The sequence below is a fragment of the Thunnus albacares genome, chromosome 3 (assembly GCF_914725855.1).
Source record: "Thunnus albacares chromosome 3, fThuAlb1.1, whole genome shotgun sequence".
Taxonomy (NCBI): domain Eukaryota; kingdom Metazoa; phylum Chordata; class Actinopteri; order Scombriformes; family Scombridae; genus Thunnus; species Thunnus albacares.
The window spans coordinates 22,441,870-22,461,759 of NC_058108.1; the positions used below are offsets into that span (position 1 = coordinate 22,441,870).

The window sequence follows — 19,890 nt, forward strand, 5'->3', positions numbered from 1 at the left end:
GGCCTGCTAGCTGCTACAGAGAGTCCAGGCTAAGGTCAAAAGGTGATCAAGCTTTTGCTGTAGTGGCATCTCAGCTTTGGTCTTCCAGTTAGTATTCGATCTGCTGACACTGTGTCTGCTTTTAAATCCAGTCTTAAGACATTTATAGACTTACCTTTTCGCCTGACAACTTATATTATAACTGACAATAATTATTATTATTATTAAATGACTTGGATAGATAGTTGTTGAGTGTATGTAAAGGACACAAATGGAAAAAGCCTTGAAAATCTTGATATTGGGTGCTGGGATGGATATGTACCCAGTGGTATGTTTTCTGCCTAGCAAGAAACTCCAATAAAAGGTGTCATTGATGGAATCTCATGCAGCATGGATGCAAAGAGGTTTAAAGGGGTGACAGACAGCTATAGAATGAAGAGGTTTGACAAAGTAGGTTATGAAAAGTATGAGACTAAATCTGTTATTCTTCACTTTGATTTGGAGTACTTGCCTGATAGAGTATGTTCCTAAACCTTTGTAGTGCAAGAATTGTTGGAAGTTTGGCTATAGTTTATTTGTATGTGATTTTGCCACATGTGGTAAGTGTGGGGAGAATGATTGTGAAGGAGACTGTGAGAAAGATCCAGAGTGTCTTCTTTGCAAAGGGAATCATGCAGCAGGGGAGGCTGACTGTCCAGAGAGAGTAAGGGAGGCAGAAATAATTAGGGTTAGATCTAAGAAGAGACTTAAGCATGAGGAAGTAGGTAAGAAATGTTATAATGTGAGACAAGAAGCTATGGAGGACAAATCAGTCAGAAGACATGCTGAGTTTTGCTGTTTTAAGGATCAGGTGAAGTTTTTGGCCTTTTTGGCAATGGTAATTAACTGTAATGCTGGAGAAGAAAGAAAATCTGAGAAAACTGACATAATTGTAGATGCAGCAAGGAGATTTCTGAGTGTTGTGGAAGTTTCTGAAAAAGGTGTGTAGCATCTGTTGAGAGAAGCTTTTAGGCTCTCTCAAACACCTGAAAAATAGAGGTTATAGCAAAGTGGGAATGAGCTGCCTGAGTGAAATAGAGAGGATTTGAGGACGTATATAGGTTGAAGTGTGTGAATATTTTTTTTCTTTCCAAGTATCCATGAGGATGTTTGTTTGCACTCAGCTCAAGCTCTCAACCTGCTGATTTTAAAAGGACAGCGGTGAGCGGGAGGAAGGCGACTGGCGCCATCTTGGCTGTTTTAATGAGTACAACAGGGCAGAATTCACTGGGAAAAATGACATAATCATCAGGATTTCACTCTAAAAAGGGGGAACTGTCGGTAAGTGGGTTTTGCAGCAGAATTATGTGCGTGTTGTTTAGTGTATTTTACCAGACGAAGTGAGCATGCCGTTAGCTGCCAGCTAACGACACAGTTGTGTCGCTAGTTTAAAAAGTATGAGCGGGTTTTGATGGGCGCCTTGTTTCTGTATGTCTTCATTACTTTCTTTTGTCATGGGCGAACTGTATTTCTACCCACCATTTTGGCTGATGTGCTTACAAGTCACAGCAATGTTTAGAGCTGTCTGACACTTTGTTTTATGATCACTTATTTTGTGAATCAGTATTGCAAATTACACCGCACAGATGTCCACAAGTGCATCTATGCATACAGGAACATATTTCATAAGCAGATGTTTGCGCTCTTGAGGAAGATTTCTTGGAATGTAACCTTATGGATGACATATTAGATAGGCACAGATGAATGATACTGGTCACCAGGTTAGCTTAAGTAGCCAACTAATGTAGGCTGCTAACTTACTCATGCTTTATTTTAAAATACATTGCAAAAGCATGTCTGCATGTCATTGCTATCCAATGAAAAACTTCAGCATTTTTCAGACAAACTGATGAAAATTCACAAAACTGAAAACAGACCTGTTTGTATTAACTCATGAAAAGTTGATGTTTTGAAGATACATGGTTTTCACAAGACGAGATGATATGTGTGTGCTTGCTATTTCCATGTACTTTCTGCTGGCTACATGTAGTATTAATGGGAATCAAACCTATGACCTTTTAGCTATGACCTTCTTAGTTCTATGACACCCTCACAATTTTCCCTCACAAACTATGCAACTATGATCAGATTAGACAGATGTGTTCAAAGCTGCTCACAGTTGTCTGAGACAAAGAATTAGCCTATGTGTGGATCAAAGGCAAATTAAAGGATCACGCTGAAAACACTTATTACTTTCAAAGTAGGAAGCTTATTTCTCAGCTCAGTTTTTTGAAAGTGCTAAACTCTCAAAACAGCAAAATCATACTCCCGTCTCAGTATCAGTGAGCAGTTCTGGACATTTACTGTGTCTGCCTTGGGACATGTTCATTATCATTAAATTGTATTACATGTCATTAAATACAATGGTTAAACATTATAATTCATACATCTGAATCTTCCAGATCTTACAGTTTGTAATAAAACAAATGAAGGGAAACAGTTTACTCATTATGAAATGTCACTGTGTGTGTGTGTGTGTGTGTGTGTGTGGGGGGGGGGGGGGGGGGGGGGGGGGGGGGGGGCTGTGTATATTTTTTGTCCTTTGCCAATCACATGCCTCAGTAACGTTGGCCATCAGTCCTGAGCAGCAGGAAAGGACATCACCAGCTGATCAGTAAGTTTTTGTAGTTAAATTATTTACATTGATCTCTGGCTGCTCAAAAGTGTGTTGTGCTAACATTATTTCGTTAGCAATAGCTAGTGGTCTGTTAGCTAAAAGAAATCCATAGTTAACCTGACTGTGCATTGTGTTAAACTGAAAAAGCTTCATGTTACAAATTTAATTTGTCAGCATGCCTTAATGGAACAAATGTTAGCTTTGTATCTTCTGTGTACATACCCACTGTGATGTTATCCATTGGTTTGTGGACTCCTGTTTTGAAGCCTCAAGTTTGGCATTTTGACCGTTGTCATCTAGGTTTTTTGGAGCTAGAAGTGATGAGAAGAAGAGAGAAGTGAACATATTTGGACAAGAGCGTATAGTTGGGGAGGAGCTCACCAGGGTCCAACAGGGTACAGCACCTCATACACCGCCGTGGTAGCAATTTGCAAACACAAAGTAGCCATGCCCTAAAGAATATCCTGCTTTATCGTCTATTTTACTCTAAATGGGGCCATAATTTACAAAATGAACATCATGCTGTAATGAAGAAGACCTGAAACTAGAGATTGAGTCTATAAACTCATCAGGAAACTGTTTACTGAGGTAATAAATTAAGTGAGAAGTAGGGTCATTTTTTCATAGACTTCTCTACAAACGGATTTCTTTTTGGAGCCAGTGGAGTCGCCCCCTGCTGGCCATTAGAGAGAATGCAGGTTTTCTTTGGCTTTACTTTTCAGACCTAGAGATACCTGCTTGGTTTAGCCTGTGTCACCCCCTGGATAACTCAGTACTGTTTATCCCAAGTCATTGTGAAAACATCACCCTAGTTTTTTAATCTCTGTAACTAACTCTAACTAACTCTGTAACAATTAATTACTCTAATGTTAGGCCCGATAGAGATGGCAAAATTAGGCAAAGAAGAAAACAGTCTTCCATCAAACTGTGGGAAATTACTCTGTTCCAAGATATTTTTGTTTTTATTTTCGTATTGAATGTGAGTCATCTTTATCCACCTCTACCCAGCTGGATGCAGAGACTGATGCAATTAGTTTCTACATGTCCATTGATGTATTAAGTATTTTAATGTGTTGCACATACACACACACACACAAATATATGTGTGCATATATATATGTATGTATATATTGTTATTTCTACTCACAGGTGACGATCACTCCTGCTGATGAGTCCAGTCTCTCCCCATCGTCCCAGGTCTCACTGTGCAAGGTAAGATTTTTATTTATTTAAAAGTAGTTCTTTGAAACTTCTCAGACAAAGCCAATTTAGTCAGCTCTTGTGGCAGTTGTGCTTGTTATACTGTGTGTCTGTTTTTAGACATTTTATATTTATATCTTATATTTATTTTGGCTGAAACACAAGCACCTCAGCAGTCATTTGCTTAGACCTGTTCTTATGTACTAACTCACACAAACAATGCTGTCTGTGTTGTGTAAGTTTCTTAGTTTTCACAGAGAAAACTGTACTTGATGGTAATAGAATTGTTGTTAATTCAGTGTTTGATTATTAGTCATTAGGAGAACCTGAACCTGAGATCCTGTGTACGACCAAATGGATGCTGATGATGGAGACCTGACTTCACCACCACCTTGGCTATCCTCTTCACATTTTACTGTATATTCACAGTTGAATATCAGGAGGAAACAACAACATCACTGGAGTCTGTTCAAAAGGTATTACTCATCAACATTTTTACATCACATCCCATTTCTTTTATATTCTTGTTACTTGCATTTTCCCTGTGATTGCTAATATTGCTATTAAGATGTCTTTAAAAGTTTGTTACAATAGGTATTTAAAATCTTGTTAGGTGTGACCTATTCTACAAAAGCTTACTTCTGTGTGTGACAGTCTTAAAAATGCTTGTTTTGATCATAGCTTGGCTATTACACAGACAGTTATGATCCAGCGGATCCAAAGCCTTTTGGCCCAGCGGACTTGTGTTGCAAAGTGAACTGAGATGGGCTTTTGGAGTCTTTACAGACAAGTACGCATCCTCAAACACCATTTTGAAGACTCTAAGGACACCTGACTACCTGCTGACTTGACAGCTCCCAGAGCTGAATATCCATGTTTAGATTACCTGAGTGTTTTGTTTCAAGGAAATTACAGTGTCTAGTATATTGTCAAGTTTAACTTGACAACAACTTATTTTGTTCTGCTGTCCTGTGTGAGGAAAAAACCATTTGCACCATTTTACATCACAGATATAATTGCAGCAGTTCACTATTCAGCGTGGATATTTCTGCCATATGGAAGAAGGCCATTAGATTTCTGTAAACATGCACAATACCTGCGCACAGTTAAAATAAGTATATATGTTTGTTGCTTTTCAACAGTTAACAATAAATCATCGCCATTTAAAGAGTTGGTTCTGTACTCTTTTATTAAGATTGTGGTTTGAAAGTTTACAGCATTGCATGAATAACTGTAATTTAAATTAACTGCAAAATGTCTGGTGCTGTAATCCAATACACAGTAGCATAAAAATACTGTATTTTGTTTTACAGTTGCGCACAGCTACTGTAACTGTAGATACAGTGTCATTAAATTACAATGTTTCACTTTACAGTTACAGTATTGTTGCTGTAAATATAAACACAGTAAATTTACTTTAATTTATTCTTACAGTAAATAACTTGTCAATAGCCACCAGTTAGTTACTGTAAAAATCAAGGCAAGTTTATGCAGTAGTCTCCTGGATAATGTGACAATCCTATAGGTTTTTATGTATTTTTGTTCTACTGAGAATTCATGTTTTGTCCATCATTTTGTTGTGACTACAATACTCATGAACCTAAGCTGCCATTGCAATGGAGAAAAAGCCAGTCAGCGGCATAAATCAGAGCTGTTGCAAATTCAAAATGCCTTGTTATTTCATTTTGTGAACAAAACATTGCACCATGGTTGCTGAATTCATCCAAAATTAACCTGGAATCCAAAAGGAATTCATGTAAGAGATTGCAAATTTGTAACTGTAACTGTATTTTAGGTTTGGTGATTGGGTGTACGTTTGACATTTTTATCAAAGAACCAGATCTTTTCTAATACAGTTGTTAATCTTTGGTACTGATAATTCAACCAGGAGAGTATAATTTCCTTCCAAGCAGCGGAAGAGCTCCAACTGTGAGTCACATAACATTGTCTATTGGAGAAATTATTGGGACTTCTACTTCCGGAGCCAGGGGCACCTGAAATAGCTCCTCCCACTTCCTAACAGACTGCACCAGCCTGTCCATAGCACTAAAAGCCTCAAGCCTATTCCCTCCTACTGAGGATATAACTCTTTAAAAACAGTCATGAATACGTACTTTCATTTTTTTTTAAAAAAAGTCTAATGTTAAACAACTGGCCAATATTGTTTCTAGCAAACGTTACGATTGTCTAGTGAGTTAAAAAAAACTGTCAAGTGTTCTTGTTTGTGTTTGTCACCAAAACTCACTTCTGTGTATCGCTGAGGCCTAATAAATATATTGCATTTCCTTCTCTAGGGCCTTTGCCCATGAACTCAGTTTCCCACAATCCCCCAGGTTTCACACCTATACCTGAACTCTGCCTGTGGACCCTCTGCCTACGGTCATCATTGGTCATTGTGGCCTATGACCCATAACGTCAACAAAATCCCAGCTCCCCCTTTGTTTTCTCTCCTCTCTTTTACTCTATCCTTTCTTACACTCTTCTCCTCTGCTGGCTGTCTGTCCTCCACTGTAGTCTACTTGGAGCAGACGCACAGAACTCTTTCTTTACGGCAGCAATACGAGAGAGAACTTGATAGATTCCTGGTTTGCTAAGTATGCACTGCTAACTGATAGTAAACAAGTTTATTTAGCCAGCAGCTACAACACAAAGTCTGTTAACAAACACTGTTAACAAAGTCTGTTAACTTTTAACTTAGCTTTTAACAAGCAACGGGAGCAACAAAGCAAGTCAGCGCTGAGCTGCTAACTGTGCAAAGAGAGCAAAGGTGTGACCGGTTTCCTCCGACCTGCACCATTGGGACACTGCACAGCAAAGACTGCGTTCGACATCAGAACCACAATTCTTCCCCACCTGGCTCATCCGCAACCAACAGAATTGCCAGCTAACAAAGCAGCACAGCTAACAAAGCACACCAAGGAACCCTCTCCCTTCATGGACTGGCAAAGTTAACTGGGCATAGCGTAGCATAATGGTGTACACGGCTAAGCGCAGGACTCCTTAACTTTTGTCATTGTACATATATTGATTTTGTTTACGGTTATTCACTGGGCTTTATTATTGTCATTGTCAGGTTATTGGGGAGCCACACCGCTAAGTAGATGTCAATCATGCTTCACGCACACACTCATAGAACTGGAGTTACATCTAGCAGTTATTATGTCTTGCAAACCAATGTCATAACCTGGCATCGTTATCCAATACATATCATGTACATATACAGTACTTTGAATTGGTCTCAAATATAGCCACATGTGTATTCATGCCGTGCACGCAGAACATAGGCAGAACAAAGAATCAGATACATGTGCGGTCTCATCCCCGCCATTTTGGGTCCACGCCACCATTGTTGGTCCAAGTCTGCCATTTTCCCTTTTGTCTATTTCCTTCCAAACACACGCAGTCTCACCCTGCCATTTTGGATCCAAGCTGCCATTTTGGGTACAAGCCCGCCATTTGGTAATTTTGGTTGTAGTTATTCATTTAATCATTAATCCAAATTGATAGTTTATATTTGATGAGACTAAATTAATTAAGTGGCTATCAATTTTCCCTTTTCAAATGGTGGTGCCCTGAAGTGAATTTAATGTAAGTTAAATTCTATTATTATTTAATATAAACATTGATTGATTTCTGATAGCCTTTTGTGCTGTTGCACCTACACTTCCTTAATGAAACATCTGCAAAGCTATTTTTAAAAATACTGTATATCTTTCATTGTTTCTAGCTAGCCGTCTTCTTCTTCACTGCATTTGTTATTTTGCGTGTTATTGCACTGTCGCTCAGTGAAGTAGCATGAAAATGGCGGCAGGACTGTGTATCTTGTGACTTGCATGCTTGCAAGTGTGCAAGTGCATGATACAAACCAAACAGGGACTCACTCATTAAAACTCATAACAACAGTGCTCCATAGTCATACTTTCATGTGATTTCTTGACACTAAGAAAATCAGCCTTATCCTTTAACTTTGCCACAACTGCTGCACATTTTAAAGGGAGAGGGATATAGAATATGAATACGGATATTATCGATTGCATTACTCAGCCATATTGTATAAATACTGTCAGAAATATGGCAGCTGCACATTAATTAGGAGTATTGATAAAACATCAGGGACTCTGCTGGTTCAGCAGGCCACACATTATTAGGGAAAGGTTAAGTGCCCGGCCGACATTTAATTTCCTTCCTCCAGCCCTGTATATGTGTCGCTTTCCTCTAGACTTTCTGTTTCTTCTCTTCCACCTCTTTGGTCCTCTCCTTCTCCATAAACACTTGAATCATAATTCCTTATGTGAGATTTTATAGAGGGCTAAGCTGAGCTGCAAAGAAAAGTTGGTTTCTTATTGGTTCCCTACAGTCATCTCATGCACACACACACACACACACACACACACACACACACACACACACACACACACACACACACACACACACACACACACACACACACACAGCCCTCACTGTCATTTAGCAGCATCCTCTTCAGCAACACGCTTGCAAGATGGATGCCCTCTCACATGCATTTATCCGCCAGCGCCGCGGTGCTTTATTATCTAATTTTGACAGCCCGGTCCCGCCCATCATGCCGCTGTACTGCTGCCGACGTTTCCCCCAGGGACAGTCTGGGCGAGGCCTCTGCTGAACCCAATCGCAAAGTGCTAAACGTGCAGTGCAGCTCGAATGCTAATTTACTGTAACCAACATGCTAAAAGACCTCCTGTCATTGCAGCTACCCCCTCAGTCCCGTCTTGGCCGTCTCCATCACTGCTCCCAGCAAAAATACACATAAAACACACACACACACACACACACACACACACACACACACACACACACACACACACATAAACAAGCAGAGTGGGCTTGCTCGCTCAGCTGGGCTGATTTTTATTTTTCTCTACTCCATAAAAATCTGCATCTCGAATGCTGTCCAGGGTCCAAGGTTTACTGGGGCTGATAAAAATGATGATTTTGAGGGAGGGTGTCTGCGCCTGAGGGGGAGATGACAAGACAAGATTGAAACGTGTGTGGACTTCTCCCGGTCGGCTGTGATGAGGGATGGCTGTCTGCTCTCTCTGAGGTCTGAGTGGATGAAACATTAAGCCACCTTAGGATAACTGATGGTGGGTTGATGAATGGTCGTAGTTAGCATCATCGCCATTCATCACGGCACGGAGAATCATTGTGATTCATCAAATTCACTGGTTTGCATTAGGATTAGCTTATGCTTGTTTGTCACATCATCCGAACTGTGAGGCTTGTCATCAAGGTGTGACGACTGGCCTCATCAGGCTGTCATACTTTGCCTCGACAGGAAGTGACAAGTGACAAAAATATATTTATGTTTCAGCTGTACAAGACCTGAATTTAAGGTATTTTATTACAAACATGCAATAATGTAAAGACATTAAATCGTGGAAAAAGTTGCAAAAATATCTGTGATCTTCTTTCCCAGATGATCAGCAGAAAAGAGTATACTGAGATGGTGCTGCATGTATGTGATTCAAACATTTTTCCTTTCACTTCTTATACTATACCAAAGTGAGATGGAAAACTCTGAAATGGACTGTCAGCCCAAAGCCTACCATTCAGCCTATGATGGAGTGGGAAATCAGGTATTTTCCTTAGAGCAGGCAGCGCTTGCTGAATACCTTCTCCAGTGTTTCAAATGGCACAAGGGAGGAGTTTTCCCCAAGGCATTTATGACCCATGGTACTGTATATCACGTCTCTATGCGTGGAATTGGATCTTGTGTTTTTTAACACTACCAAATCAGCATTCAGTCCTTTTTACTGTCTTACCCTCACCTGTTATTTTCCATCTTTTTTTGAATTGTGGAAATTCACCTCTTTGTTAAAATAGTCTATGAAATTAGCTCTGTCTTTGTTTTGTATTTCTTCATGAAAGAGACATATTTTCTTCTCTGCTTACTCACTTCACTATAACAATTCCACAACAATCATGCACTCTCTGTGATTGGAAGATGAAAAAGATGCATAAAGAGCATTATTCTCACAAATCTCTATGTTTTTCACCAAAACAATGAGTGGTTTTGGCAAAAAAAAAAATCTATTTTGGGACAGACAACTGTCAAAGCAAACTTGGGGGCGTTAGCTCTTGTGGACTTGAGACTCTTTGTGGCACTTTTCGCCCCCTCCTAAAATCGGATAATCCTCATTTTATGTCCATGGTTTGCCACTGTCATGTGGTGCTTCAGCCATTGAATTGGTAATTTCATTCCAGTCCCCCCCCCCCCAGGCTCACCCTGCAGTCCTAACCGCCCCCTCCTCCCCTTCCCAATCCTTACATGCAGGCCCTGCATTTGGTCAAATTGCCTAAACCCTGAGCGATTGTAATTTCTGAAGAGGCTGCCGAGTGGTGCTTTGAAGGAGGGGAGGAAGGAGGAGGGGAGAGCAAGACTGGGAAAAAAAAAAACAAAACAGAAGAGGCAGTGATGGCGATGGCATTGAGCATGCAGTAGCTAGAAGCTAGGTGAGAGCAGGGAGGGGTGTGGAGGATGGATGGATGGGGAGGCGGTGTTAAGTGCTCTCGCGGAGGAGTCAAGCCCTCCCTCTCACTGGTCGCAGCCTCGCTCTCGGCGGTCTGATCCCCTTTGAAGCAATTACCCTTTCACCTGGACAAGCTCATCACAGAATCACTCCGGCCATCCCCACCACAGCACCACCACCACCACCACCTCCACTCCAACAGCACGGGACTCCAACCAAGACTGCAAAATACTGGAGGGAATAGGAGATAGTACAAGCAGAAGCAGTGAGACAATCATTTAGAAAACCCCCCAGGTTACTTCAATTTGCTCAAAAGAGGAAAAATGGCGAACAGTAAAATTACAAGTCAATCTCTCTGTTTTAGACAGTTCTTGTCAATTTTGACAGATCGGACTTGGCGTAGTTGTGTGCACTCATGCTTTTCCCTCGAAGTGAATGATTATTAGCCAAATTATAGGTGCTCTCACTCGAAATAGAGTTGTTGCTAATCTGGCTTGTTTCAACCTGTGTGATTGTGTGACTGCACGTTTGTTGCTGTGTTCTGAGATCTCAGCAATTACTTTCATGAATACAGTATTATTATAACCAACAGAACCAATGGCTAGAGCTATGAAAGTAACATTGAAATAAAGCAGTTATCCTTTAAAAGATTCACAAAGGTAGTATACACTCACCAAGCCCTTTATTAAGCCTCTTTCACACATAGTTCCCGGTAAATTACTGGGATAACCTTTCAGGCACCGCTAGTGATTTTCACTATTCACACATGCAGCTACATTCAGGAACATTTCCATCTTGCGCCTTTTCAAACATGCCATGGCGATGGCGGAATAGATGGGAATAGATGGCAGTAATGCAACGCTTACAGATGCCAACTGCCATAAAACTCAACAGAAGAAGAAGAAGATAAGCAAGGCCAGATGTACTTGTACGCTGTGGAAGACATCTCTCATTGTTTCCAGGAAAATGGCGGACGAGGAGCTGTTTTTGTCCAGTGCCAAAGTTCTTCTAATGTATTTAATATTCAACAAATTTGCGAGACAAATCACCCGCGAAAGCATTAGCAAGGCAACCATAAACAAGTTGCGGATTCAAATATGTCATCAGCGGAATCTTGTGATTAGTTTGCCCGCTCCACATGAAAGTGTCTTTCGTCAGACAGACGTAACCCTTTATGTGCTTGTCCCTGCAATGTTACTGCTTTCATTCACAACACAGTCGTACCGGCATTTTCCCTGACATGTTACTACGTCTTGAGATGGGAAATTGGCTGTACAGATTTCCCTGAATATTGATCCCTGCTCCTATTCACATGACCCCATGCAGGAAATATTCCTGAACATTTTAGGGATAGACTGCATTGGTAAAAGGGGCTTAAGGAACATCTGTGCCACCCTTATATATGTTAATGGAGTGGATAAAATATTAGGAACACTTTTCAATATAATGTACTCCAGCATAACATCACCACCCACTACGACCTCAATAATTAACATAAAGTAGAATTATCACCTTTCTGACAATGTCAACAAAAACTGAAAATGTGTATGCTTCTTAGAAATAGAATTTATGGCAGAGCTGTTGTATTGGATTGTGTTAGATCGCACAGTTGTTCCTAATAAAGTGCTCGGTGAGTGTATATTGGGTCTGTTGTATTTGGTGGCATTAGACTGCACAAGTGTTTGTGTTTTTGTGTCCACCCCCTGGATACAGTATGTAGCTCTGCCCCTGACTCACCCCACTGCATGCATTTCAACAGATATAATAGTAAACAGGCTCCACTTGAAGCCCTTGTTGTTCATAAGAAGCATAAGATCATTCTGAACACAGTGTTGAATATTGGCTGAATCAATTAACAATGGATTCTTTCTCACAAATAGACAAAAGGTTGCATTATAAGGCAAGAAAGAAGAATATTTCCAGCTGTGACTGTCTGACACTAAGCATGTGTTTTTCTTGTTATTTTTCCATCCAGTGAGGGGTAACAACTTTAAAAAGTGGAGCTGCCCAAGTTTGCCCTGCTCCAACATCATGCAGATGCACAAAAGCTTTCCACTTGGTGTGTGTGACTATATACAGTGTATATATGAATATATATATGTGTGTGTGTGCGTGTGTGTGTGCATGTTTGTGTGTCTGGCTACGTGCATAAGTGCGTGCCTGTCTGTCTACAATTTGGGCTCACACATCGTCCTGTCAGGGGTCTGTGCAGCTAATCTTTATGCACTCTGTGACCTCCTCACTGCAAACCCTGCTAAATATATTATTCCCCTGGGCCTTTCATTGCTGCTTGGTGTCAGAAATCAATATGTATGAGGCGCGTAGATGGGAATTTCTAATAGATCTCTGCGGCCCTGCGCTGCTCTTCAATATCTGCCTTGGACTATTAGTGCCGGCTCAGTGGCGGTGAAATAACCGAGATAATCTTTTAAGGTACCTTTCTTAAGGTGGAACGGCAACTCCCGCTCTGCATCCTCCTCCGTACACCTGAATGCTAAAGATGGATTTATTGTTTAGGGATGTTTATCGTAGGTGGTATGCATGCTCTACGTCATTCAAACTGCCTCTTGTGCCTTATTTAAAGGGTGTTTACAGTTATTTTTGATATGAGTGCTGAGGTAAATATAAATGAAAACTAAAAATCCAGTGCTTATGATATTATGATTTTACAACAAAACAAATACAAGTGATCTTGACATGTGGCCTCCTCATATATATGGATGTATATAGATGTTTTTTTTGTAATGTCTGAATGCTAATGTGAGAGTCATATTTTTGTAAGTACATGTGTGCTTGTGCATGTGAGTGCGGGCAAGTAGTTGCAAGTGTGTCTGGATGGATGTGCCACAGTGCTAATTGCCCATATTCCTAATGTGGGGATGATTTGCTGCAGCACTTAGCTGCAGCAGCACAGGAACCTGACTCTAGTTTCTGTCTCTCTCCCCCCCTCCACCTACAACCCCCCCACCACCACCACCCTCCCCGCCTCTCTCCCACTATGTTGAGGAGGAGAAGAAGAGACATCCGGCATCGGCAGGCAGTTAGGGGATTGGCGGGAGAGGTGGAGGGAAGGGGGGTGGGGGGTGGAAAGGAAAGTAGGAAGAGGAGGAGGAGGAGGAGGAGGCGAAGTGGGGGTAGTGGAGGGGTGGGGTGGTTGGCTCAGACAGCGTGTGGTCTCGAGGGAGGGAGAGAGGCTGAAATTATTCTACGGTCACAGGCTTTTTTCCCCCCTTTCCATCTCCCCGCGAGGACCTCGGTGTATAATCCTTGGCGCTCGCCTGGCTCGTATATCTGCCGTCCCTGAGACAAAGGTTATATCTCTCTCCTTCAGGACTACTGGCGGCTGACCGTAGACCACAAACCTGCTCTATTATCACCACATCATCAGCCCCTGTAGTGAAGAATTAATCACAGCAATGACCTTAATTTTTTAAAGATTTGTCATGTATATTTATGCAATCTGGAGAAAAAAGATAACATAGTGATAGATTATATTAAGACTACCTGAAGTGTGTTGATGTGCTCATCAGCGTTATTTGTGCTTTTGCTGTGTTCCTCAGGTATCTCAGTGTTTGCTTCCTTTGTTGACACATTGGCCTGGAAATGCGTGTAAATCCACTCATTCATAAAAGGTTCTCATCTCTTCCCTCCTCGCCCACCGCCCTGACTGTGAACACCCATTAGATGAGAATAATTACCAGTCTCTTATTCCCTCTCTTCCACCCATTTCAGTCTCTTCTTGGCTCAGGTATTACCTTGTACTGGTAAAAGCACTTGATACCATACCATTCATGTGGATGGAATTATTAAGAGATATTTAGATGTAATGCTACTCTGTCACATGTTTTGTGCGTAGAATCAGCGGTTTGGTTGGTGAGTTGATGCCCTGCAGATGAAAGTGTGAAAGCATTGTTCAGCAAATACTTCAGAGCAAGAGAAAAATTATAATAAAGGAATGAGAGACAAAACTGATGGAGAGAGGGTTGCAGAGCAGATAGCAACAGAAATAGATGGGCGTAAGGGACAAAAGAAAAGGAATGATACTGGGGAGAGTGACAGAATGACAGCAAGATACAGAATTGACGAAAGGAAGTAATGACAGAAATATGAACATAAATCTCCTCCTGCTTAGTGTTGGGAGCCCCTGATGGGCTCATGTCTAAGTTTGGGAATCCAGAAACACTATACGGCCATGATACCTCACTTCCACATACACACAAACTCAAACACACCAGGCCCTCCTCCCTCATGCTGCTCATCTCGATAATTACCTCCCCCAGGTACGGGTACATAGGGATAACAACGCACGTGCTGCCACGGGGGGCACTGCGCCAGTGAGAGCAGACGGCAGCCATTCAGGGGGCAGTGAGGAGAAAAAGAGGTGGAGGAGTGTGTGTGTGTGTGTGTGTGTGTGTGTGTGTGGGCAGGGGGATCGGTGGGTTTGTGGTGGTGTAGGAAAACATCAGGGAGAATTGGCTTCTGAAAGACAGGCGTCATGGCAGGCGTACGGTCTCCTAATTACGCAAGGTCTCCCACTGCCATTAGGAGCTGTCAGTAACATGAGGGAATGCAACCAGTCACTAAAGAACAGGAGTCCACCACAATCTGCAGTAGTGTCTAAATGGTAACCCTAGACTTGTGAAACTCTTGTGAGATTTGCAACTAACTTGCAAAAAGTGGACTTAGTGGACTTTGCTGCAGGAAACCGCTGTTCGCTTCCTGCTTCCAGCCACAAGTGTCACGTTTCCATCCGCGAGTTGGGACAATTTTTTAAAAATCGTAACTATGACTGTTGTGGTGTTTACTGTTATCATGATGATGAAGGTTGCCTAACTTTAAAGAGGATGCTCATCACCATCTGTAAATTTTTATTTTTGGATCCACTAGAGTAGCTTTGTATGGTTCACAGTTCAAAAAATGTATCTTATTCTGGCCCTTTATACAGCCCCTCAGTTCAGCCTCTGTCTCTTAACAGTCTGTTCTAGCTCCCGTCTCTTTAAGGCCCTCCTCCAGATGAGCTCGCTCTTTTCTGATTGGCCAGCTTTATGGAAGATAAGATAAGATAATAAGATATGGAGATATTTGGAGCTCTTTGTTCAGTGGATCAGTTATAAATAATGCAGGGAGGAATAGTACAAGCAGAAACAGCCATAATGATGATGATGTTTGATGAAGAGCTGCAGACGACCAGCACACCTCCAACAGGTAAACAACTTATTTTAGTGCTGTGCAATGGAGTCATGGCTCGGCATGACTACCCCCAAAACAATGGAAAAATGCCATAATGTAAGCGGAGGGGAGCAGTAAATTAGTGCGCCGTGCGTGAAGCAGATCCGTCATAATTTGACGTCGGCTTGGGCTGAAAGTAGAAAAAACCACTGGAAACCAAGCTTTGAGAGCAGTCTGAAGTTGGTGCTTTTTGCTCACAGGGATTATTTCTATATATGTTTACCTCATTATTTAACATGGCGGCCACTTTTAACATGTAACATATATTATCTGACATTGTAACATTATATACATGACTGAAAATAAGGAGTATAAAGAGTATAAAAGGTCCCATTTAAGGAAGTATTAACTTTAACCCACACCATGTTTCAAGTGATCATTTTAACCCAAACCATGATCTTTCCATAACCCTAACCAAGTGGTTTTTGTGTCTAAACCTAACCAGAACTAAACCACAGCACTGTCACATCATTCTCCTCGTAGAAATGCAGATGCGCTTCAAACTCGGCAAGACAAGAATATTTTGAAGTGGCTCCCGGTATATCTGCCATTGTTACCACTTGCAGAGTCAAGCACTACTGTGCTGAATCAAGTGCGCATGTGAACGAGTTTCACAAATCTAGGATTACCATCTAGACATGACCACAAGCTGCCACAGACTGTGTGTGTGTGTATACTGTGAGCAAGTCATGCAAGCCTTTGTATGTGGCTTTGGCTGTGACCCAAACTGACTTTTTTCTTTAATTCAGTTTTTAGAGCTACAGGAGAATTACTGCAGGTAAACATAATTGCACATATGTGCAGAGGTGTAGAAAAGCAACATTATTATGTAGTATTTAACTTTTCATAAATGTGTGGATCTGTATAAAAGATGTGTATACAGCAGTTGTGTGTTTGTGAGTTGAGGTTTATACTAAATGTGGGTTTAGGTTAGTAAGTTTGCACTTAAAAACTCAGGTTTAATACCTGTTTATTTATGTATGGTATGTTGTGTATGTTGTGGTATTGCTTTTGTGTTTTTTTCACCTTCTACCAGGTAAATGTCTTTTTTTGGATAATTAAGTTAAACTTGAACTTAGCAGTAATAGCCATCAAAAGAGATAAAAAATAATATACTGTTAACCAGTATCAAATTCCTCAACATATCAATGCTCCTGTTTCTCCTAAAAAGCAGTGAATATTCTATGCTCAATCTATCATGACATGATCATCAGTAATGCCAATCTGGTGGGAAAACCAACACATTAGATTGCACACTTGCTCAGCACGCTCAAAGCACACATACTGTATATACACAGTCACTGGCAGAGATCCAACATAGATATCAGTCAGAGTCTGATGACATCAAGCTTTTCTATTTGTATCCATCATCACATTCGCATCCCTTAATATCAGGCAATATTAGGTTTTTACATCAACCATTTAAAGGTTCAGTATGTTGAATTTAGTGGCATCTAGCGGAACGGACTTGGCAGAAATGGAATATAATATTCATAAGTGTACTTTAATTAGTGGATAATCACCTGAAACTAAGAATCATTGTGTTTTCTTTACCTTAGAATGAGCCCCTTGTATCTACAGAGGGAGCAGATCCTCTTCCATGGAGGTCACCATGTTGCACCGCCATGTTTCTACAGTAGCCCAGAATGAACAAACCAAACACTGGCTTGTTTTTCGCGAGTTTCGCAGCCACCATAGTTTCTCCTACATGCTTGGAAGGGGAGGACGAGGGGTATTCAGTTGATTGCAATCTGCAACCTCACTGCTAGATGCCACTAAATTCTACACACTGAACCTTTAAATCCTTAGCCTGTGATCATTGTGGCTGTTAGAGTAAAGAAATTGTGCTTTTTTTCTAAGAAGATTCACAGATAATGATGGACCATGACTTGATTAGGGTGATGAGACAGAAACTGTTTGTACAGCAATTTGTGCTGTTACTACAAAATGTATCATTACCATCACAAACAAGCCCCCTGTTCAGACATTTGACTCTTGCCTGGTATTGAGGTCAGTGAGTGTGTCATGTCTGTCTGCATATGGTCCCCATGTGCCTGGCCTGTAGTTGACTGGATGAAGGCTGAGGGGCTTGTCCCTTCTGATGTTCTGTCACAGCTGGGATGGGGTGAAGTTTACCAACCTGGCAACATGCCAAGTGAGTTTCTAGGTCTGCTCCTACTGTACTGGGCTGTTCATCTGCACCTTTGCACCTGTTCACAAAATCCACAAACACTGCATTTAAAGGAGCTGGCACACATGGCAGCAACAAAGCGCAGTGCTGTATGTCAAAATAAGAAAAAGCAACCTAAAACAGGTAAATATTGTTAAAACAAGAAAGAATACTTTTGCCAGACTGTGAATGCACCCTGCTGGTAAAACTAAACCACTATGGAACATCGGGCTTTGTTGCCATTTCCACCTTTGCCTCTGCCATTCCGCCTCTTAAGTGGAAATATATTTGCTTAACATGATGATCAGCGAATGGAGCTTTGACTAACTTAATCACTGCTGCTATCCAACCAGCATCCAGCTTTACACAAAATAACAAACTTAACAAATTGACAACTACATGCGGGCTTGTTCTGTTTACTTGTTTATAATTAAAAGTAAATTATACTGTCTGAGCACGTAGTTAACAGTTCACATTAGTAAGTTAGTGGCTAGTTAGTTAAGCGCTATTTAATCAGGAAGTTTTATTATGTGTGTTTCCATCCACCTGTATTCACATTTTCAGTTTGCACATAAAAAAACAGAGTGAAAACACAGAAAATTTGAATAGATACTGCAAAAACCACTGAGCTCCGCCGAGAAGATGGAAAATAGTGGCAGATGAAAACATGATACATTCAATTAATGTCAAGTGGACATTAAATGAACACCTCAAATTAATACATGAAACAAAGATAAATGCCATATTTCCATCATGTTCTCTACATTGTTTTTCACCATTTGAGGTGTGACTGGTGCTCTTTCAATTACGTCATCTTGCTGTTGTTTCCTGTGCAAAGGTTTAATGGTCCCTGACGGGAAAATCAGCACCACATCTGTTTGTCTCGATGACCTAACTCATAATATTCACACAATGGCAGTGGATGGAAATGCATTAATTCGAATTTTCTTTTGTAGATTTTCTTGAAATTCGGTGATTAACTGTACATTTGGATGTAAATCTTGCTATTGAGATGTCTTTCACAAGAGAGACCTGAGAACAAATCATTTAAACACAACATCACAAGAAGACAAGTTAGTCACACAAAGCAGTCCTCTAACTTCAGTTTCATTTGCAGAATTTGCACATTTCTCAGTGGATCTCCAGCATGGTATGGCAGCAGGTATCAGTGTTGTCTACCAGCCCATTGCAGCTGCTGTGGTGATAGCCAAACTGCCACCCCCTCCCTCCCCCCTGCCCACCCACACACACACACATATACACACACACACACACACCATCTCTCTCTCTTTGCCTGTCCCTTGTGCCTTCCCCTTTAAAGAGACACACGGGTGGCTGCGCTCCACTTGACATGTGGGCCCGTATTCTCACCTTAGAGACAGAGGATGGGCATGGTTGCGCGCTTTGATGGCTTAATTATCGCTGTGGAAACAGGAGTGGTTAGAAAGAGACAGATAGAGAGAGAGAGGGGGAGAGGGAGAGAGGGTTATGTGCAAGTGTTAGCAGCACTGATAAGCTTGTAAGGATCGTTAGCGTAAGGCTAAAATGGCACAGAGGTCCCATATGGCATCTTAAATGTATGTGCTTTGGGTGAGGGGAATTCTGAGACTTATTTAGGCTCATTGAATAATAATGTATTTTGCATGGTATGAGATCGCATTTCCATTGTAAAATGCTGAGATAACTGCAGAGATATTTTATTGATTTCTCATAAGTTGCTGCCTCCTATAATTTCACAATGACAAAAACAACCCTTTGGTCTAACCCAGTGCCAAAACACAGCACCCTCAAAAGCTTGAGAAGGCTTTCTTTTGTTGTCTGCAAATCCCATGAAAAGACCAATGAAAGTGTTCTACGAACATGTATTGTCTGTGTATTCAAAGCCTGAAACAGAGTCTGTGGCATAAGGCTCCACTGTTGCCCTAAACTATTAAAAACACATCAGTGTGCTACGCTGTAGCACTGGGTGACATGTTCATTCATTACCATGAACATGGTTGATTTTGAGTCAATCCCACATACACCATCCTGCTGCTGTAAAGACTCGCTAGCGTGCCAAATGTGTGTTAATCCGCAGCTGAAAATAGTCCCTAATAAATGCACCATTTACTCCCAACTGTTTAAATGTTAAATACACCCTCAGACTC

General features: G+C 41.2%; 1 long non-coding RNA gene across 3 annotated transcripts; it reads left to right on the forward strand.

Annotated features, from left to right (window-relative positions):
- Nucleotides 1-651: 651 nt before the first annotated feature.
- LOC122978873 lies at nucleotides 652-4,991 on the forward strand. 3 transcript variants are annotated; one of them, XR_006402762.1, is made up of 6 exons: nucleotides 652-1,299; nucleotides 2,581-2,632; nucleotides 2,936-3,030; nucleotides 3,785-3,847; nucleotides 4,149-4,311; nucleotides 4,533-4,991. It is a non-coding gene; the product is annotated as an uncharacterized LOC122978873 (long non-coding RNA). The 3 variants fall into 3 exon arrangements; XR_006402763.1 differs by lacking the exon at nucleotides 652-1,299 and having other exon boundaries at nucleotides 2,544-2,632; nucleotides 4,517-4,991; XR_006402761.1 differs by lacking the exon at nucleotides 652-1,299 and having other exon boundaries at nucleotides 2,544-2,632.
- Nucleotides 4,992-19,890: the final 14,899 nt, after the last annotated feature.